The sequence below is a fragment of the Capra hircus genome, chromosome 7 (assembly GCF_001704415.2).
Source record: "Capra hircus breed San Clemente chromosome 7, ASM170441v1, whole genome shotgun sequence".
NCBI lineage: Eukaryota > Metazoa > Chordata > Mammalia > Artiodactyla > Bovidae > Capra > Capra hircus.
In genome coordinates this window covers 43,320,010-43,341,735 of record NC_030814.1, presented here as the reverse complement: position 1 = coordinate 43,341,735, position 21,726 = coordinate 43,320,010, and the positions used below count along the sequence as shown (strand labels likewise).

Here is a 21,726-nt window from a genome sequence, read left to right as displayed (position 1 = left end):
CTGTCCCTGCCACACCCCAACTGGGACAATCAGAACATCTCCAGACATTGCTAAATGTCTCCTGGGAAGGTAGGGGGAGATTCACCCTGGGTTGAGAACCACAGCTCTAAATTATAATTTTATCCAGATTTTATTATGTTATTTCATTTTTGTTACCCTTTGTTATGACTTAGATAATCAAGTTTCATGTAATTTTCCCCTAAGAAGTTATTCTTTCTCTTGGGTACAGAAACAAATTTTAATTTGTACTACACTTCTTTACCTAACTAGCTCAGCTTTGCATATTTGTTTAAGCTGGTTTGAGTATAGGTAGATTATGCTGATTCAACTTTTGGATACTATGTTTAAGCTATTAACAAAACAATAAATTCTTTCTAGATGGATAGTGAAAAATTTTATTAATAGTAATTGGAACCCAGGGTAAAGTTGCTGTAGTGAGGACCTACCCATATTGATGCGTCCCCTTATCTCAATATGAATATCATGTATCACAAAATTTCATTATTTTAATATAGCAATAAGATTCATTATTATGATGATGGCTGATACTAAGCACTGATTGTGCCAGGCAATGTAGTAAAGCTTTATTTATATTGAATCATTGATTTCTTATAAATACCCTGAGGCAGGTATTATTGTTGTCAACTGCTTTATGTAGAGAGAATAAAGAAACTTTAGAAAAGTTTATAGTCACTTACCTAAAGTCAACAATTGTTCAAGGAGGGCTCTAGGGCTTGCATCTAGAGTTTCCTACTCTTAAAGGTTCTGCTGTGAACTTCTGTGCTGTTCTGCCTGCCACTTTCTGTTCACTGTAGCATTCCCTCAGGCTTACCATTCTAGTACATTCTAGACCACCTTTAATTGCCAACATAGACATGTCTGCCTGAGGGTTTTCTCCTGACCTCTTCATAGATAGTCCTACAAGTCCACATTCAAGGCAAGCAATTTCAGAGAATTAACACCTACCGCTCACTCCCTCAGCAGCTTTCAACTAGTGACTGTTAGGAGTGGTTGGTACATACCCTGGGTTCCCCAGCCTTAAGGACAGATAGTTTTGCGGCTGCTACACTGGATTCCACACTCCCCCAGAAGCTTTGCACCCATTGTGGTGTGTTTGCTTATTACAATAGCCTTTGTTAGTTGCCTTTCCTATCTTAACTCCCTTTCCAGTATTTCACTTCCCAAGTCGACTACTTGCACTGGAAACCTTACCTCGGGGCCAGCTTCTGGAGGAATCCAGACTATGCTGGTTATGTTGCCAAAACTTTACTTGGATGATGAAGATGATATATGGTTGATTTTTAACCCCTACTACAATTCTACATTAATAGAATAAAAACTTATTTTACATTTATATACAGTGGTGGAAGAGTGGTTCAGATATTTTCAGCTAAGTGTGTTGCAATGTATTTCTTATGTTGTAATATATTCATATATTGCATTAAATTTTAACCTACCAAAATGTATAGCTCTATGTTTAACCTAAATAAAATGCCATATGGAGACTCAGTCTTGTTAACATTCAGTGCAAAAAGGCTTTGGTGACTTTGGAACTTTTTAATAGTTTTGTTTGTATGCTGTTTGAATCTGTAGTATCTGAATAGACACTGTATTCTCTTCTACTTCCTTGAATGACTCTGCTAGATATTGTAGGCTGCTTACTCTTAAGATGATTAAAATCAGTTACAGAAAACAAAACGTGTACTCTTGAAGCAAACTAAAGAACAAGATAAATAGTAATAACATGATTTTTCAAAATTTTGCAATTTTCAAAGGATATTCATATATTGTGTTAGAGAAACTGACTGTATAATGGAAAGGTTCTCAGGCAGGAGTCCTGCTCTGTTTGTTTCCTAGGGCTGACATAACAAAACACCACAAATTGGGTGGTTTAAAACAACAGAAATGCGTTATTTCACAGTTTTCAAGGCTAGAAGTCCAAAATCAAGGTGCTGGCAGGGCTACGTTTCTCTGAAGCCTCTCGAGCTCGATCCTTTTCTGCCTCTTTCAGCTGCTGTTGGTTTGCCAGTAATCCCTGGTGTTCCTTGGCTTGTACACGTGCCACTCCCAACTTTTATCTTCACATGGCCTTCCGCTTGTGTCCCTGTCTTCACCTGACCCTCTTGTTTGGACACAGTTTTATTGAATTAGGAGCTCATCCTATTCGATAGATCTCATCATAACTAATTACATCTGCAATGCTTTTTCTTAATAAGGTCACATTTTGAAGTACTGCGGGTTAGAACTTCAATCCCTCTCTTCTGGGGGGACACCATTTAAGCTGCAATACCTGGGTTGTGATTCTTTTTTTGTTTTTAACTGGCCACTGATTGCCTTGGGCAGATTCATTAGCCTCTCTGGGCCTCAATTTCCTCATCTATAAAAGAAGAGACATGGTTAGAATTTCCATCTCTGAAGTTGTTTTTTTTTTTCTTATTTTTCCTAAGCATCTTGAACTATAAGCAGAAAAATCATTTCTAATGTTTTGCTGTCTTATCCATTCAGATCCAGTAAAATCAAGGGAGTTGGCCAAGGCCATACTATTTCTTGCTGGCAAATGGTGGATTAGAGTCCACCAGTACTCTTTCCCCATATCAAGTAATTTCTCTACATGACAGTCTCCTTTTAAATGTGAATTATACAGATAGGAACAGCTTTGATTGACTGAACACATTCTAAGATCTAGATCAGTTCAGTTCAGTCGCTCAGTTGTGTCCGACTCTTTGTGACCCCATGGACTGCAGCGCGCCAGCCTCCCTGTCCGTCGCCAACTCCAGGAGTTTACTCAAACTCATGTCCATTGAGTTGGTGATGCCATCCAGTCATCTCATCCTTTGTTGTCCTCTTCTTCTCCTGCCTTCAGTCTTTCCCAACATCAGGGTCTTTTCCAAGGAGTCACTTCTTTGTATCATGTGGCCAAATCTGATCTGTGAACCTCAATTCTCAAGGTGTGTCTCAATCACCTGGGGCCTTTAAAAAGTACCAACACCAGGCCCAACCATCAAGATTATGATTCATATGATTTCAGGTAGGGCTCAGGCATTGAAACATATATTTTTTTTAATTTTTATTTATTTATTTATTTTTTAAATTTTAAAATCTTTAATTCTTACATGCGTTCCCAAACATGAACCCCCTCCCACCTCCCTCCCCACAACATCCCTCTGGGTCATCCCCGTGCACCAGCTCCAAGCATGCTGTATCCTGCATCAGACATAGACTGGCGATTCAATTCTTACATGATAGTATACATGTTAGAATGTCATTCTCCCAAATCATCCCACCCTCTCCCTCCCTCTGAGTCCTAAAGTCCATTATACACATCTGTGTCTCTTTCCCTGTCTTGCATACAGGGTCATCATTGCCATCTTCCTAAATTCCATATATATGTGTTAGTATACTGTATTGGTGTTTTTCTTTCTGGCTTACTTCACTCTGTATAATCGGCTCCAGTTTCATCCATCTCATCAGAACTGAATCAAATGAATTCTTTTTTACGGCTGAGTAATACTCCATTGTGTATATGTACCACAGCTTTCTTATCCATTCATCTGCTGATGGACATCTAGGTTGTTTCCATGTCCTAGCTATTATAAACAGTGCTGCGATGAACATTGGGGTACATGTGTCTCTTTCAATTCTGGTTTCCTCGGTGTGTAAGTTCTCCTGGGGACACTAATGTGCAGCCATGGTTGAGAACCGTTGATCTAGGTGATTTGCTAGACAGTTTTTATATGAATTAGATATACTCTTCACAAAAATCTTGAAATATGTTTGTTTACAGTCTTTTATCTGATATAATCAGATTGATGAATTAAATAATTAAACATGTTATATTAAAACAGTAAGCATTTAATTTAAATCATGTGAATATGCACACACTTACCATTCTTTATTTATACAGTTAAAGCCTTTTCTTTGAGGATATGTCTGTTAATTGGGACAGAGTGTTCTTTTTTGCATCTACCATATCTGTAATGAATCATCTTTGATGTTCAGCTTAGGTTTCTTAAAGTGAAGCAAGAAATTAAGACAACTAGAAAGAGTTTTACTACAGGCCAAGGTGGAGTATTAGGGCTGGGATTTACTTTCATACTTCAGACAGCTAACATGTAAAACATGTGAAACAAGGGCATTCAGGACACTGGATATTAAACAGTGAATGATGTTGATCCTTGAGAAACAGGAAACAAGTTAGTAAGCCCTGCCATTGTTCCACTCCAAGCCTGGAGTGAATTTCCAGGTTGAAGTTCAAGGAGAGAAAAACCAGGTGTAGTCAACAGTCTCCCAGAGTTGAGTATATAGTAGTGGATGTCCAGTAAGGTCAATAAAACTAGAACTTGTGGGGTAGAGCACTGGACTGAGGAGAGCTGCAGAGAAAGGGAAAATCTCCAGGGATCTTCAGTAGACAAGTACCTGAGAACAGTTTGAACTATCCTTCATATTTTCAAGAAGTAACAGAAAAGATTGTTCATGTTCAGACATGAAAAAATTATATATATATACATACATACATATATATATATGTAAATATATCCAAAACTTGTAGACACAGAAATTGAAATGGTGCTGGTAAAAATATAGTGTTTGTAATTAACTTCTGCATTACCAAATAAAATATTAATGAACCTAAAAATATAGCAATAAAAATTAAATCTATCAAATATGAAACACAGACAAATATACCAACCAAAAAAATCAAAACAGCACATATGCTCATATACATATACTAAAAATGTAAGTTGTCAGAAAAGTCCAGTTCAAAGATAGAGACTAGCTTGGATTTAAAAACTAAAATCCAGCTATGTGTTGCCTGCAGGAAAACCACTTTAAATATAAATGCACCAAAGGACAGTCCAAAAGAAAAAAATAAGCTAAACTTTTTCAGGGATAAGAACTCTGCTCTTTGAAAGCCGCAGTTAAGAAAGTATAAAGACAGGCTTGAGAGGGAGTAAATATTTGTAGATCATATAAATAAGAAAGGTCTTTTATCCAGAATTTATAAAAAATTCTTAAATCTTACTAACAAAACAGTTTAAAAATGGGCAAAAGATTTAAATAGTCACTTTCACCAAAACATATAAAAAAGGCAAATATGGACATCAAAAGATTTTAATTTAGTCATTAGAGAAATGCAGATTAAGAGATACCACTAGACACCTATTAGAGTGATTAAAATTTTAAAAGAATGACCATACCAGTTATTGGTGATGACATATAGGAATAGAATTCACAGAGCTCTCATACATTGTCGATGAAAATCTAAAATGGTACAAATTTTGGAAAACAGTTTCACAGTTTGGAAAGGAACTATAACTCAGGCATTGTTTACTCAAAGGGAATAAAAATATCTGTTAATGCAAAGAATTGTACACAGATGTTCATGGCACCTTTATTTGTTTTAGACAAAAATTGAACACAACTCAAATGTCCAGCATCAGGTGAATAGATAAACAAGATGTGGTATAGCCTGCCAATGGAACACTAATTAGCAGTAAAGGGAATGAATTACTACACAGAAAAACACAGATAAGTCACGAAATAAATACACTGAGTGAAAGAAGCCTACTAAAAATAAGTATATATTTTATGATTCCATTTATTTAGGAAAAAACAGAAAGTTTCGAAGATGCAATCTGTAGTGACTGAAGCAGCCCACAGAATTGCTAGGAAATGGAGGAGATGGGGAGGAGTCCTGGGAGGTAGAGAGATTATGAAGGGACCTAGGAAACTGGAGTGTGATGGATAGGTGCTTTGTGTTGATTGTGGTGATGCGCATGCATCTACGCATATCTCTCACTTACCAAATTACACTGTTTAAATATATGTAATTTGTCTTACGTCAATTGTACCTCAGTAAACCTGTTTTTTTAAATCGGTTTTGAAACCATCTGTGTGCAGAGCCTTCTAAATTTTATCGTGTTTTATAAAGTTGTCTATGTCTAATTTAAGAGTACCGTTTTATAAACTCAACCTTGATTGAGTCTTGATGAAATAGTCAACTTAGTTTTTGGCAAATCAACTCTTTTCCCATTGGAAACACATTGTTTCATGTAATAGTCATATTATCTAATTAAGATAGCAAGCAAAATTTAAGATGTGCTAGCAAAACTGGCCTAATCTATGTTGAGAACAAGCACAGTCAATACATGGGAAGTGATCAGAGACTGTCAGAGCAGAAGAGGCTGTAGGTCTGTTAGAGCCATTTTCACTGTCTGTCTGTGGACCGGCGACATTCGCATCCCCTGGAAACTCTTTAGAAATGCAGAATCTCAGGTTCTGCATTTCTCAGACTGAATCAAATTTCTTAGATGATTCTTATACACATGAAAGTGTGGGAAGTGTTGCATTTGAGAATAGCCTGTTAGCTCTGAGAATTCCACATGTTATGACCATCTGGCAATACATTATTTTCTCATGGAAATGGAGAAGTTTAATTCCAAATATTAAATAGAAAGTGATTCACTTATTTTCTACTGTTATAATATTTTTTTCAGGTGCAGCTTTATTAAGGTATAATTCACATTCACTAATAGTCACCAATTTTACATAAACAATATTTGCGCCCCTTTGAAATTATTGCCTTACCCTTACTCTTTGGCCTCTGCAATCACTGATCTGCTTCTATCACTATAGTTTTGCCTTTTCTAGGATTTCGTATAAATGAAATTACCTTGTATATAGTGTTTTATATTTTTTCACTTAGCATGTGCTTTTGTGATTTATTCATGCTGCTGGGTCAGTAGTCTATGCCATTTCTTGCTGAGTAATTTTCCATTGTATGGATGTACCTTAGAGTTGGTGGTGGGAGGCAAACCTGAACTAGTGTTTAGGGGACTCGCCAATCACCATGAGACCCCATGTGGCTACAGAGGCTACTATGGCTGTGACCTTAAAAATGGCCCCCAAGTTAGAAACATGGATCCTCGTGGTGGGTGTAAACGCTTGTCCCTATCCCCCAACTCCAGGTGATAGTCACATCTTACAATAGGAAGATGACCTGGTGATTCAGTTAGCCCAGGGCCATCAGAGTCCAGAAGGTTCCCTGAAATTGTCAAAAACTTCAGATTTCTGGCCATTACGAGGTCACTAGAAATCCCCGCACCATACATACAGTGCTCTTTGGAGAGGAATATGAAGAGGAAGAGACAGAACAATTTACTTGCAGAGCTGAATATTTACTTAAATATCTTTACATATTTTTGCATGGGGCAAAGCCAGTGGTTTTCTTTCTCCCTAGTAACGTGTGTAGATGTATGTGGAAAGATCAGACCAATCAGTAGGAAAACAAAGATGTGACATTTTCTAAGGAACCCTGTCACACAGTGTGAATTTTGGACCAATTTGCTTTTAATAGAATTTATTTTAGAAGGTTATATGAAAACTCCAAATGGTTATGTCTTGCTTTTAACTGACAATCCCAACCTTTAAACGTTTTTAACCTTTTGATGCATTTCATCATTTTAGAAAGGTTGCATCTTGGTTTAATCATGATTTTTAGTTGAGAAACTTTGTCAAAACTCACATCAAACTCGAATGTGGTCTTATTAATAGTGACTTTTCCTAAACTCTCTCTTGCAGTGATTATAATTAGCCACTGGACAACTGTATCAGAGCTAGCAGTTCAGTACAAAATCAAGAAAGATAAAAGTAATCAGAGGATTTGCAAACAATTAGGATACTGAATTTCAGGTATGTATTTGAACGATTCATTTCCTTTTTGTAAGTCGTTGCAATCTCATTTCACTAGATACCTTGTAAAGTATTCTTGATGAAATGCTTGCTTCATGGGAATCATTCTTTTCTTTGTATTTGGGTGTACTTACTTAGAGGCTCTCGAGAGATTCACTTAAGATTTTCAAGTTTTCTGCATTAGATATTTTTAAGAAGCACAATAAAATCCAGGGAATATATCTTTTGAAGTGGAAAGTCTGAAACAAAAACAATTTGATGGTTGTCACAGACAAAGCAACTAGAGCCCTAAAGTATAATTCAAGGTTTTTATAAACTCCAAGTTATAGGTTACTCTTTGACAAATAAAAAATGAGTTCTGAGTCTGGAGGTGGTTTAATGTGAGAACTTAAGTTGAGGAAAAGAGTGGAGAATCTGAAGGTGTGGAATAGCTCACACATGTATGCATTTTTAATTATTCATATAAATACACATGCAAATGTAGATTGTTATGTAGCCAACAAATATTTATCAAATGCATTTAATGTGCCAAACCTAGTCCTTGCCATTATTGAGCTTGCAGTATAGTGGGGAATGACTTATAATAGATAAGTAATTAAAACAGCTTTGATAAGTATTATGATCACAGTTGTACCTGCTTATAGAAGAACTGACTCATTGGAAAAGATACTGATGCTGGGAAAGATTGAAGGCAGGAGAAGAGATCGACAGAGGATGAGATGGTTGGCATCACAAGTTTGAACAAACTCTGGGACATAGTGAAGGACAGAGAAGCCGGGTGTGCTGCAGGTCATGAGGTCACAAAGATTCAGACATGACTGAACATTCAACAACAACAGCATATAGGAATTTAACATGTTCAGGTTCTTTCTGCTTCACTTTCATGGGAGAAATATCTGAGAACCAGATTTTACCTGCAGGTGGGGGTTTCTTCAGTTCCCAGATGGAATCCATGATTTCCTCTTTTCTCCTGGGTGCCTCCTACAGATTGTTTTTCCTCTAGTGAAAAAGTCACTTCCAGGCTCCCATAGATTCCATGAGTCCTGAGGTGGCCCCCTTTTTCCCCCACCCCAGCCTTATGTTAAGTAGATTAATAACCAGAAACAATAATTAATAACAATATCATATGGTATGTTTACTTTATACCAGCCACTATGCTGGTATATTGCTTTACAGAAGAGTACCATGGTATACACATTTAACTGCACGTATTTGCTGCTCCCTCCAGCCTCTCTCAAGAAAAGGAGACAGAAATAAAAATGTAAGCTGTATGGGTGATGCTGCTAGCAGTTTTTCTCAGTGAGTCCTGACCCCAGAGTGATGTGTCTTAGGAAGCTTGACACATTTTCCCTGGCACTTGGCACAATTTAAACATCTTGCTGAGGACCCTGTGCAGTTTCTAGGGTACAAATGATATTTTGATCTCGTGCAAGTTTTCACTTCATTAACTAACTTTTGAACATAGCCCTTGATTTTCACACCCTACGTATTTGCCTTATTTCAGTTGATTCTTCCAGAATTTCTCTAAGATAGAGACAAGTTATGATCTCTCTTTTAAGGAAAGATGGAATTGTGGCTGAGAGGTTAAAGAACTTGTCCATGTATCTAGTAAGTGGCAGAGAGAAGAAACACACCCGACAGGTGTCGTTGGTGTGCTCCCTGTGATACTACCTTCTTGCTGTTAGCAGTTTTTAGGAAACATGGAGATATTTGGTTGGAACCCTCATGGTGAGAGAAAATCCAGAAAGGAGGTTCCTGTGGTATCATCATGTCAGAAAATGATATCAGGGAAGCAGTGAGCTCCATCTTTGTTGTAGAGAAGTTTTGAAAGAACCTTGGAGAGATCTGAATGGCTCTTGGGGTGAACAATTGAAATACTCTAGCTTGAATGAAGGGGGGCTTTGCCAACTGAAGCCAGGAGCCAGATAAAGTATAACAATATTGAGCCTGCGTCATTCCCCCGGGGCAAGAGGCCTCCATCCAGACCCAGAGCTGTTGTCAAGGCTGTTCATGCAGCCTGGCTTCCCACCTGGCTGCAGTTTGAGACAACAGGTTCTCATTATGCTTTACTCTCTCTCTCTCTTTTGTAATGTGTTCTTGAAATTGAATTTAATTTGCTTCCGTCGTGGTGTGTGTAGATTTTTTTAATGACTTCCTGGTGGGTTTTCTCCAAGATCTTTAACCACAATGCAAAGGTTCTCAGGGTAAAATGAGAGATCCAACCTGATGAGAAAACAATATTTTATTTTCTTACCTTCAGGTTTAACTCAAAGATGCTGTGTCTTGACCAAACAAGGTCTTTATTTCCCCCAGTGATTTTGCTTTCCCTGCTGGGATGGTCTAAGTCAATTACCCTTTTTTCCCTGAGGCTTTGTTAGTCTTCATTCTCAGAACAAAAAAATTCATACTGTTCTCCAACAAAATTGCCAATCTTCTTGAAATGATTACATTTTCCATGGCTAGTGAAATACAGTCTCCATGGGAGAGCTGGAGATGAGGTCAAGATCCCCTGTAAGTGTTTCTGAGGGATCTGATCAGAAAAATACCTTCCTTCCTTAAATTCTTGAGGAGGAAGTAGAATCAGTAAGTTCTTCATAGTTCTTTAATTATGCATTCATTTATCCATTCAATAAATATACATTGAGAATCTATTGTGGTTCATGCACATAATAGAACAAAGAGACAAAAATCTTGTCCTCATTGAAATTGCCACATCACTGGGGGAGAGAGACAACAAACAAATATAAAACAAGATGTGTTGGATATTGGTAACTGCAAATGAGAATATGCAGCCTTCCCAGGTGGTGCTAATGGTAAAGAACCCACCTGCCGCTGCAGGAAACAGGAGACCCTGGTGTGATCGCTAGGTTGGGAAGATCCCCCCTGGAAAAGGAAATGACAGCCCACTTCAATATTCTTGTCTGGAGAATCCCATGGACAGAGGAGCCCGGGGTCTACAGTCCATAGGGTTGCAAAGAGTCAGACATGACTGAAGCGACTTACCAGGGATGCAGGCAAAGAGAATACGTACACAGTGAGTGGGAAGCGGAGGGAGTCCGGTGGCATCTGGGTATGTGGGTATCTGGATACTGGTTGCTAGAAGTCTTAAATAGATTTCCAGGAAAAGTTTTCCTCCTAAAAGTCTGAAAGAAATGAGGGCTCTTTGGAACAACATTTTCCAGAGATGAAAACAGTAAGTGTGAAAGGTCTATTGTGTTTGGAGATTAGCACGGTGACCAGGGCAGAGTGTTCGGATCAGGAAGAAGAATGGGAGGTGAATCTAGAGGGTTGATGGGAACAAGATGTGGTGGTCCTGGCAAGGTTGCTGGCTCTGCTCCAAGCTGGATAGAAAGCCTTAGGAAAGTTCTGAGCAGGGTAGAGATATCATCTTGGTGATGATGAACACAACAGCTCTGGCTGCTGTGTTGAGGGCTGAAGGGTGGTAAGGCTGGTGGCAAGGAGGTTGTTTAGGAGGTGGTCTGAATTATCCAGGCAAGAGTTGGTGTTGGTTTGGATTAATAAAATGAGAAAGTAGTTTCCATGGCTTGGTTATTAGAGTGATTTAAAGTATTATCTTTAAAGTTAAATGAAAATGTCTCTGTATTTGAAATTTACTGTTACATCTTGACAACTGAAGCTTTTTTAAATGGAATTTTTATATAGATTTAAATGCATAAATCATTAATTAAGCACCTATTAAATATCCATCGAAACGATAGGAGCTGTATCTTCTCCTGAGAAAGTTATTTTAATCTCATTGGACAAGCTACAAAAACATATGAGCGTGTATTCTGAAATACATTATGCTTAAATGTTTGTAAGAAACCTAGTATTTATAGTGCATCCATTAGCTACCAGAGTTTGTGCTGGACATTTTACATAAGGGAAGCACATTTAACCTTCAAAACAATTCTGTAAGAGCAGTTTTCAAAAGTTATGGTTTTAGGACCCCTTGAGACTTTTAATTCCTTGAGGACCCCCCCCAAAATTTTTGTTTGTGTGGGTTTTATATATATATATGTGTGTGTGTGTGTACACATAGATATAGATATATAGATACTTATATTCAGAATTAAAGCATTTAAACATTAGTAATTCACTTGAAGTAACAATAAACTCATCATGTTAACAAATAGCATATATTTAATGTTGTTGTGTTGTTTAGTTGCTAAATTGTGTTTGACTCTGTTGGGACCCCAAGGACTGTAGCCCACCAGGCTCCTCTGTCTGTGGGATTTCCCAGGCAAGAATACTGGAGTGGTTTGCCATTTCCTTCTCCAAGGAATCTTCCTGACCCAGGGATTGAACCCATGTGTCCTGCTTTGGCAGGCAGATTCTTTATCACTGAGCCACCAGGGAAGCCCCTTTATGAAAACACCATAATTTATAAAAATTTAAAATGCAGTAACAATAGCACTGATTTACATTTTTTGCAAGTCTTCTTAACGTCTAGCTAATAGATGTTCGGATTCTCGTATTTGCTTCTGTGTTGAATCTGGTGTAATATGTTGTTGTGGTTGAAATATATGAAGAAAATCTGACCTTGTACAGATATGAAGTGGAAAATGAGGAAATGTTTTAATAACATTTTCAAATAGTTGTGCATATTGCTCTTTGATGCTACAGTGAAACTCAACAACTGGAGGTTTCTAGAAAGTTAATTGTAATGTAGAATCTGAGGTATAATGTTTACTGTTTTACTTTATCAAAAGTAACTTTACTTTACTTTATTTAAAATCCATTGATCGCCTCTCATGTACCCATGCATGATATTTTAACATCATACATTGGTCGTTTGGAAAATATTGACTCATAAATGATGCAGATCTCCAAATGTTGACACATTTCACTATATATTATTTGTTAAATGTCACATGTGTTCCTGTATCACCAATCTTCTTAGAAGAGCCTTTCTATCATAGGAAACTATCAAGATCACAAAGACGCAAGTTTTCCAAAATTCTGCGTTTTACTTAATCAGATTTTATCATTGGTCATGAAAGTTATCAGTGGTTTTTCTTGAAGTAACAGGCTTGCTTCTTTGAGTTTCAGAAAGATGCATACCACCTATCCAAGTCACAATAGCCATAGTTTATCTCAGTCTCTGTTTCCAACAGAAATGGTACCCAGTGGCATCAGCACACAACTGAAACAGTTGCACACATGCTTTTCCATAAACAACCATGCGCTCCAGTGAGCAGCACCAGTGCTTTATGTGGACCACTCATTTTGTCACAGGGAATATTAAAGAAAATGAGCACTCAAGAGTCAAGGTTTAATGCTATCAATCACACGTCTTCATTTAGGGCGTTCTTGTGTGAGACAGACCTTTTCTTTTTACTTCTCCCAGAGCTGAGTGGAGGAGAATACAGTGACCACTAAGACAGTTTGAAGCCACTACCTAGATTCACACTGGGGCACGAGCTTTACTCTCCATTACTTTTGCACCATTGGTGCCAATGCCAACACAATGACAAAGGGAGACAGCATCTTATTGTTACTATAAAACATTTGGTCACTGCAGACTCTAAGAGGATCTGAGGATTAGGTGCCCAGCCCCACCTCATGGGTCTGTAGGCTGCAGTTTGAGAATTGCTCCTCTGTGCAGTAGGTGTTTTGGAGAAGGCAATGGCACCCCACTCCAGTACTCTTGCCTGGAAAATCCCATGGACAGAGGAGCCTGGTAGGCTGCAGTCCATGGGGTCGCTGAGAGTTGGACATGACTCAGTGACTTCACTTTCACTTTTCACTTTCATGCATTGGAGAAGAAAATGGCAACCCACTCCAGTGTTCTTGCCTGGAGGATCCTAGGGACGGGGGAGCCTGGTTGGCTGCTGTCTATGGAATCGCACAGAGTCGGACACGGCTGAAGCCACTTAGCAATAGCAGTAGCAGCAGCAGCAACAGGTGTTTTAGGAGTGGAGAAACTGAGTCTTTGAGAGGCTAGTCAGCTTGTCTCAGGTCACATGGCTGGTCAGAAGCAGAATCAGGAGTCAAGCCAGACCTGTCAGACCTAAAGTAAGTGCCCCCCTGCTCCCCTCCCCGTCCAACCACACACAGTGGCAGGCTTTAGCTAGGACCTTAAAGGAAGTGTAAACTTGATTATATACAAGGTTGCAGGGATCTGGATGATAAGAATAAAATAAGCTTAACTGCAAGGCCTGAAATGGGCACAGTTTATGCAGAGGGATAAAGAAAAGACTCAGACCAAAGTGGAGCATCCATTTGGCCATACATGATGTGGGTAGGGATGAAGGATGCAATGAACTGATCAAGGACTTGAATGTCAGTGAGGACACTGATTTTAATTTTTAAAAAAATCTTAAACAGAGCATATGTGATAAAAGTAGCATTAAACTGGTATTAGTGGTGGAAGTATCACCAAAGGAAAGAGAATCGGGGCAGAGAAAATCTTGGACGTCATATTAAGCATGCAGTAATGGCTTAAACCATAGCAAAAGGGTGAGAATACTCAGAAAAATAAGGCAAAGGTAGAGCACCCAGAGTACAGGAGTTGGTAATGAGGGATACAAAGGGCAGTGATCTGGTTTACTCCCAGCTTTCAAGTGTGAGGTTCCGAAGAAGACACGGCATTTCTCAGAGGCTGGTGGTACTGGGGGAGAATATGCTGATGGTTATGGTGAACAGGCAGTGATTTCAGTGCAGCCGGCTGAGGATGTCTTGATGTCAGCGTGGCCCACTGAAGATGTTTTGGAAACAGTTCACAGGTGGCCTTGTATTTTGTATTAAGGTTGTCATTGATAAAGATTGATTTCCTGAGAGTGGGTGGATGAGGGCTTATCACAGAGGATGCTTAATGTTAGGCTAAAATGAAGAACCACATTAGGAGACAGAGGAGTCTGAGAGGTAGATGTACATTAGTAGCAGCAGCAGTACCTGTAGTCATCATGGTAATATTAGTTGCGATCAGTTCAGTTCAGTCACTCGGTCATGTCTGACTCTTTGCGACCCCATGGACTGCAGCACGCCAGGCCTCCCTGTCCATCACCAACTCCCAAAGTTTACTCAGACTCAAACTCCAAAAGTTTACTCATCCAACCATCTCATCCTCTGTCGTCCCCTTCTCCTCCTGCCCTCAATCTTTCCCAGCATCAGGGTCTTTTCAAGTAAGTTAGTTTTTTGCATCGGGTGGCCAAAGTATTGGAGTTTCAGCTTCAGCATCAGTCCTTCCAATGAATATTCAGGACTGATTTCCTTTAGGATGGACTTGTTGGATCTCTTACAGTTCAAGGGACTCTCAAGAGTCTTCTCCAACACCACAGTTCAAAAGCATCAATTCTTTGGTGCTCAGCTTTTTTTATAGTCCAACTCTCACATCCATACATGACTATGGAAAAACCATAGCCTTGACTAGATGGACCTTTGTTGGCAAAATAATGTCTCTGCTTTTTAATATGCTGTCTAGGTTTGTCATAGCTTTTATTCCAAGGAGTAAGCATCTTTTGATAGTGGTAGCTGATAACTATTGAGATCTTACTATGTGCCAGGCTTGACATGCAGTAGGTCATTTAATTCTGAGAACAGTTTCATGGATGAGAACAGGTTTTAGACTCAGTTTATGAGATGGAGAAAAACACAGATTAGAAACATTAAATAGTTTATCCAAGGTCATAGCTCTAGCGCCTTGACTGAGCCAGCCCTGCATCCTTACTCTCTCTGTCTCCAGCACTGCTCCTCCATCTTAATGCAGTCTTAGGGAAATCAAGGAGTTGAGTGTATTCAAAATGTGCTGTGTTAAATTCATAAGTGAAGCTGGGGCTATGAGAACAGAGGAAGACCATCACAGTAGGGTTTCATGTGAAGTCTCAACAGAGAGATAATATTGGAAGCAGGAGGCAAAAAGTAGTGATTTGTGTCTAAGCACATGAAGGGCCTTAGCAAAATGGACTGCTTGTGGGAGAGATTTGTGAGTAAAAGGAAAGAAAACTAAAATAGTTGTAAGTTAGCATGGATTAATAACAGAAGTGGTTTAGGATCTAGGTGAAGGGAGGCTTTAGTTATTTGAAAGTGCTTAGGAATAATGGGTCAGCTTAATATCCAATGTGGGTGTGGCAGGTGACAGAGGTGGGAGAAACAGGTAAGGGGCAGCAGGGTTCAGGGTAGATGAGCAACTTTGACATTGAAGAGTGACCTTTCTGAAATAGCAAGGAACATGGAGAATCATTCTTATAGAGACTAGACTTTACTAAGATGAATAGCAAAGTGGCTGGTAATCCTAGGCTGGTGTTATTAGTGAATTAAGGAAAAATAGAGGTCATCTCTTGTTATGAAGCTAAAAGCAAAGTTGTAGACTCTCAGGGTTGAAGGGGACTTGACTTTGTATGTCAATACTTCAGATTATCCCACTCTATTATAATTATTTTATCATGTACTTTGAAAAGACCTGCTAATTGATAAACGTGGCTTTCGTGTCCTTTTCTTTCTTGTCCCTCCTTTGTTTACCAGAAGGAATCCTACTTGCAGGCAGTGTGAGTGCTAAGTCACTTCAGTCATGTCCGACTCTAGGTGGCCTTATGGACTGTAGCCCACTAGGCTCCTCTGTCCATGGGATTTCCCAAGCAAGAATACTGGAGTGGGTTGCCATTGCCTTATTCAAATTTGCAGGCAGGGAGCCTCCTAATTGTTTCTGAGAACTATTGGATGCCCAGCACCTAGACTATTGTACTTGATACATAGCAAAGACTCAAGAATAGTTGTTGCATGAATGAATGAATTTAGTCTGTCTTAGACATCAGGATACTTACTTTCCCTTGATTACTCCACTCTCTCACATTTGCGTAAAACTTTGCAATTTGTAAGATGATTTTAATTTTTTCAGTCATTCTAATGAGGCTGTGACTCAGGAGGACTGTCACTGTACCCATTATATAGATGTGGATACTGACTCTCTTAACTAAGTTTATAGCACAGGGTAGTTGTTCAGAGCCTGAACTTTGGAGTCAGATGGAGCTGGTCTAAGCATTGGCTCTGCTAGTCATGGTTTTGTTCCTTTGGTGGGTTTCTTTACCTCTCCTGGGCTTAGTGTTCTCATATATAAAAAGGGGACATAAAACTATCTCACAAAGTGATTGAAAGGAATAACATAGTGGCTATAAGCTGTGTAACACAAAAGTAGATACAACATATGGTCTTGGGGAGAGAGTGTTTCAGAAGGACATTTTCACATGTCACACAGACTCTGGAGCCAAACAGTCTGGGTTTGAACCTTAGCTTTGCTATTTGCTGCTTTGAGACCCTGGGCAATGAACTAGACTTTTGGCACCTCAGTTTCCTCATCTGTAAAATGTGGGTAATGGTCATACCATCTAAATCCCATGGTTGATATAAAGATTGAGTTAATAATTGTAAAAGGCTTAGAACAGTACCTGACAAATGTAAGTGCTAAAAGTGTTAGTAAATGATATCTGTTATAATTTTTAAAGGGTTAGTGTTAATTCTGCTTTACCAAGGATTTATATATATATATGTATATATATATATATATATATCTGTTGTAATTATTAAGATGACAGAATCAGTGAATGGGCTGCTATTTCTTCTTGACCATCATTGGTGAATCAGCAGTTAACTCCCCAGATCTTATTTATATTACTAGTTCTTGTCTCATCCCTAACTAAATACTTTAAAGGGATCTGTTAGTTAATAAACCTGACAATCATGTCCATCTCTGTCTTGTTTTCTCTTTGTTTACCAGAAGAAGCCCCAGATGTAGAGTGATGGGCAGAAAAGGAGAAGAATCAAGGATTTTAATATTCTGATGATTCTATCATCTGGTCTGTCCTTATAAAAGATACCTTAAAATGAAGCTTTCCCTTAAATACCAAATCTTTAGACTCCTTCTCCACCTGCCCTGAATTCTTAATACTAAGAAGTCTACTATGGAGATATATTGCTCTTATATCAAAATAAAAAAAATAAAAGTGATTTTGGAGTAGTCATGTTAAAATGTCCTCTTGAAATGCTCTCAAGATGATGTCTTTTTGCAGGTGAACCTTGTTCTATCTCTGCTGGTTTTGCTCAGAGGTCACTGTACTTGATTATTATTTTGGCTTATCACTATCAGCAGAATGAATAGAGTCCATTTTCACAATTGTTGCTTTCAAAGCAGATTACTTGGGATGAAAATCTTTGCAGGGTCAGAAAATAGATAAATATTCTCAACAGGGATAAAGGTGGGCATGGAGTGTATTGCATCATTGTTTTAGCTTTGGAACTTATGCAGAGAGATTTATGAAGAAAAGTTTTGTAGTTAGGAAGAAGACTCAACAGAGGCATTTGCTGTTAACTCTCCCTACATGGTATGACGGGCTGTTTGTGCTAATCCGGGGGACATCCCCCTTAATATGTGAGGCCCTGCTTTACAGAATTATAACATTTTGGAGCAAAAATATTTTAATGTAATTATTCTCCCCTGTATTGATGAAATGTCTATTGTTCAAGACCACTGGTGAAATTGCAGGGCCCTCCATGTATACCCAGAGTATGGTCCAGGAAATCTAGAGCCTGCTTCCATGTCTTTAGGATGTGCTGCCTCTCTGCCAAAGCCCTTATTTATTCAGAAAACCATTTTAGGGACTGTGATATGTCAGACCTTGTGCCAGGCAATGAGATGATAAAAAATACGTGGATGGGTGTAGCTGCCTGGAGATCTGGGTTAATGACCTAACAGTGGTTAAAATGAATGTCAGTGCCATAAACAAAATACTGCAGGACCACAAGCAAGGAGGGTAAAAGGAAGAGGAACTGCTGTGTTCTGAGCCTCTGCTGTGCACCAGGCATTATACTATGTAGTGTGGGGCGGGGTGGGGGGGGGGGCGCTGAGAGGAAAAACAGGAAAGTAGGGAATTGAGCCTTTGGTAGGTAGATGAGTTATGACGGAAATTTTACCCCTGCAAGTAAACATGTTCAAAGAATGGCTGGCTGATCAGGGCATAAATTTGTCAAGGGAGGGATAATGGCAAAGGACTGGAAAGGAAGCTGAAAAGAGTTTGGTACCTGTGATGCTTGGAAGTGGGAACCACCCAAGTCTTAGCTACAGAAGCACCAGATCATGAGATTTACCATGCTGAGACTCTGAAACCTGAAGGATGAGTTGGAGAAGAGAATCAGGAGAGTCAGAGTTCTTTTCAGAGGAAAGAACAGTTGCCAAAGCAAGTGCTATTAAGAGCTGACAGTTGTGTTTAAGGGGAGAAGAAGCAAGTGGACAGTTGATTGAAGCAATGGGAGTTGATAGCCCCTCAGGAAGAGGGAGGGCCTTCTGCCTTTTCTGACCCATAACTCTGTGCATGTGATGATGTAGCTACTTATGAAAGATGAGGCTGAGGAAGAAGGGAAGTTAATGAGTTACTGTTTCCTGGCAGGGTAGGAAGCTGCAGCCTTAGTTTCCATCTCTACAAGGAGAATGAGAATATCTCCAGTCAGATCAAATAAGATGATTTATATGAAACTGCAGCACAGTGCTCAGGACATCACAAACATACACATAGAAAACTTTATCATCTATTGGCACCTTTAAAATCCCGCCCCACATTTAATCGTATTTTTAATGCTACGAGGTTAATTTTAAAAGTCCAGTATCACCACTGTTAAAATAGAGAGGCAGCCAACAGACAGATGACTGAATAGAATCCTTTCCCAGAATTGTAGATGAAAGTTAAAGGAGGCTATGTGTTTGTAAGGAAATGGTTACATACATCATGTACATTTCTGTTGCCAATTGTTGAATAGTTTGGCTATCTTCCTGTTTGTCCTAAAATTTTTTATCAAGTACTTCTTTGTGTACCATGGAATGCCAGATGCTATACTGAGAGAATTAACTGCCATAACTATATAATATTTTTTCCTGGTCTGTTAGTGAACTGTTATTAATGTTAAAATCATTGCTTGTCTGGTATGGGCAAGATTTGGTTTTATAATATCATCTAGGAAAATGTTGTGACAACCCACTCCAGTATGCTTCCCTGGAGAATCCCCATGGACAGAGGAGCCTGGCAGGCTACAGTCCTTGGGGTCGCAAAAAGTTGAGCACAACTGAGTGACTAAGCATACGCACACACAACAAAATGTTGAGAACCAACATTTATTGTTATTTGAAATGTTCTTATAATTGGAGCAACAAATCTATATCAGAACTTTATGGATAAAAAAAAATCTGTTTTGGAAAGGACTTGGACTTTTTTTTTTCATACCAAGTAGATATCCCCCATACAGAAGCCAGTTTCTGGGACAATCTCCAAGATTGCAGCTTCTCAGAGCCTGTCCTTATGCAGGGCAGGGCGATGGTGATGATGCACTGAATATTCCTTCAGATGCCGGAGCGAAGGCCACAGTGCCTGGAGGGAATTTTCTGTTTTTCTGTGGTTTCTGCCATCTGAGACTGAGTTCCCCCTCTCCAGGAGAATTCTAAGCCTCACTTGGTAGATGTCCAAGGCAGTTACCACAATTCTAGTGTGCCTCAGTTAGCCAAAATTTCCATTAGCGGTTTTGCTGCCCCATGGAGGAATGCTAATGCTTACCCTCTCTACCTTTGGGACTTCTTTCTCAGTACCCCACATTGCCTGGGTAGTCAGGATTTCATCAAAATGAAAATTAGAGTGGTATAATGGCAAAAAATTCCTTAAGAGTAATAAAATATGAATTCCAATGAGACTCATTAGCTGTGTGACCTTGGCAAGGCAAACCCCTCTGAGTCTCAGTTTTATTACCTCTACAGGGTAGATAATGATGCCCAGTGCTCAAGGTTGTTGGGAAATTTTAATGAGATTACTATATGGAGGAGCTCATAGAAACATCCTGGTACATGTAGTTGCTCAAGAAATATTGATCCACAGAGAGTTAAAAATTCTTATCAAAAGATTTGCATGTTAGAAAACTGAGGTGAAAATCTTTCCTGAGTCCGCTATGTGATGAATGTCAGATTTCTTTGGAAAGAAGCCTGAATTCAGAGTTAACACATCATTTGAGTTGGAGACTTCTAAATATTCATTCACAGTTGTCCTTTGGGCCTTAAGAATCTTCGCTTTGCAAAATGCCATGCTAGTGAGGCAAAAATGCCTTATTATGGCAACAAATTCATAGTGGAAATACCTTGCTGATTTTTGGCAGTTTATCCATCAATAAATGTTCTTTAAAATGCACATGCGGAAGAGTTAGAGCAGCTGCCATTTTTGAGAGGCTTTTCTCCTCTAGGCACCGTGCTAAACTCTTTACATACAACGTGGACTTGTTCCTCTTTGCAACACTGTGAGATGGATTTTCCTCTCCCAGTTTCACGGATAAGGAAATTGAGACTCAGAGAGACTGAGTAAATTACTCAAAGTGAGACAGATAAGAGAAATAAAACTTAAAATCAGGGTGTGTCATTCTTTTCTGCCTGTTGAGCCTCTGCCTCATATCCACAGCTATAGAGAAACATATCCACAGGACAGGGGATGTCCAGCCCAGGATTTCAGCCTCTTAGGTTATAGATGCCATCAGGGCCAGGGTAACAGCTGAATGGAGCCAGATGCTTGTAAGGGGTTTGTGACAGATGACTGAAAGGAAGTCATTAGGTTGATGATGACTCCTAGGACCTCGTGGATGTTGGGCACTTGCTCAGCTGAGGGGCACTTACTTGGATGAGGAGATGAGAGGTATTGAGTCCTGCTGCCACTCTGCTCACTGGGCTGGACCACCTGCAGGGCTGTGGCAGGGAGAGGAGCCTTTTTCTTATTTGCCCAGAGGCACTATGGACTGGCCACAGCCCGATCCTCCCCCATTTCACAGCCATGCCTCCCAGCGCCCCATCGGCGCAAAGAACCACAAGGGGCAGGAGCAAAGAACGTCGAAGAGAAAGCATAGACCCATTCCTTAGCAAGTGGAGTTCAAAGGAAGGTCACAATCAAACAAAATATTTAGGAAAGAGGAATCAAAGGCAATTAGATGTCTTTGAGGAATAAAAACCCAACAAGTGAATATTGACCTACTGTTTGAAAGGCCCGTGAAAAACTAGGGGAAAATTGCCCCTTACAGTAG

At 39.3% G+C, this 21,726-nt stretch overlaps 1 protein-coding gene across 3 annotated transcripts in view; it reads left to right on the top strand.

Annotated features, from left to right (window-relative positions):
* SGCD (sarcoglycan delta) overlaps positions 1–21,726 on the top strand; it is a 1,076,456-nt gene that overhangs the window by 145,245 nt on the left and 909,485 nt on the right. For all 3 annotated transcript variants that reach the window (XM_013965725.2, XM_018050121.1, XM_013965722.2), the window contains exon 2: positions 7,582–7,692. The gene's annotated coding sequence lies outside the window, so the exon portion shown is untranslated. The remainder of the gene's footprint in view (positions 1–7,581; positions 7,693–21,726) is intronic.